The following is a 1,450-nucleotide window of genomic DNA, read 5'->3' as shown; positions in this document are numbered from 1 at the left end:
TGGTCAAAGCATCCATAAAAGTTACATGGCCTTGTAAGAGATGGTTGCTTAGTAATAACCGGCCTAAGATGTGTTCCTGGACCAAAACGCAAATTTTTCGTTCAAGCGAGGTAATGTGTTTTTAATTTACAGCATTACGATCAACGTTAACCAGAAAAATATCTTGACTGAAACTTCCATATGTGTATTTCAACATGCTATCAGTGTTTGGGTTTGGTTAACGTTTGTCTTCATATGTAAAACATAAACTTTATAATGTGATCAGTTTTGTCATTTTTGCAATTTTAAAATCGCTATTTCTTCCAGAGTATCACAGGTACCTTTCATAATACAGCGGACGAAGGAAGTCTGTGGGGAAAAAATTTAACCTTGAGAAAGAGTTCGAATCACGGTCTTTTTTTCATATTTGGAAAGACACTTGTGTGAGTAAAGATATGTGCCGCGTTGTATTAAATGTTATCATGATTTAGAACGGATAAACTAAGGTATCATGTAACGTTGAGCAACTACACCGAAATCCTACTTGAATCCTGGCTGAGAGCACATGCGGTCCTTGGCTATCATTAACACTAACGTGTTAACAATAGGGCTGAAAGTTAAATTTGTTATATATTTATTTAAGTGACTGGTGCTTAACTGCGTGCTCAATTGTTCAGAAAGTTGTATTCGTGGAGCAGTGATTTTCCCCATCACTCTACTGTGTCCAAAGAGATATTTCCGTGTGACTGGAGCATGCTACCATTTTTCGATTTTTTGACCTATACATCGCTTCAATGCACGTTTGGGGCTTTATAAGTCACATGCTTGCCAAATAAGAAAAAGAAGCAGCCTTGCGAGTGTGTCGCTCACAGTTATATTCATTTTCGCTTCTTGAGGTGCGCAGTTTCTTGGGATGGGGTCGATTCCGCGCGTTACCATACCAGATTCTTTCTTTCAAGTGAACGAAGAAACCGCTGAAGCAGTGAGTCTTTTTCCTTTTGGACAGTTCCAAAATAAGAAATTCCCCACTGCCTCTTTTAGACACACTGTTATATGTATTTTCCATTCGATTTTCTGCAAATTACTCATCCACGATGTAACCACACCATGTTTTATGGACAATTCTTATTTATGATTGGTCAAATTTGTGTCCCTAAATTACAGGCTTGAAAGTATCTAAAAGCCTTTATTCATGTGTTCAGGGGAGAATACTGTGTTAAGCTAGGTGTGCACCAGTACAGTCGTTGGCTGTGGGCCATTCACGTAACACACAAGTCGTGTGCGCACATGTCTTAACGTAGTGTTTTCGTCAGAGTAGATAAAATCTACCTGTTCGGTATCAGAGCACAATGGAATATTACTAATTTTGAATTTTTAGATATGTTTCAAGGTGAGACATGGGATTTTGTGCGTTGAAAACCTGGGAAGTGATAGGAACAAACAACCATGAAACTCAAACAGGCGAATATGT

The sequence above is a fragment of the Liolophura sinensis genome, chromosome 7 (genome assembly GCF_032854445.1).
Source record: "Liolophura sinensis isolate JHLJ2023 chromosome 7, CUHK_Ljap_v2, whole genome shotgun sequence".
Lineage (NCBI taxonomy): Eukaryota > Metazoa > Mollusca > Polyplacophora > Chitonida > Chitonidae > Liolophura > Liolophura sinensis.
This window is presented reverse-complemented; position numbering follows the sequence as displayed.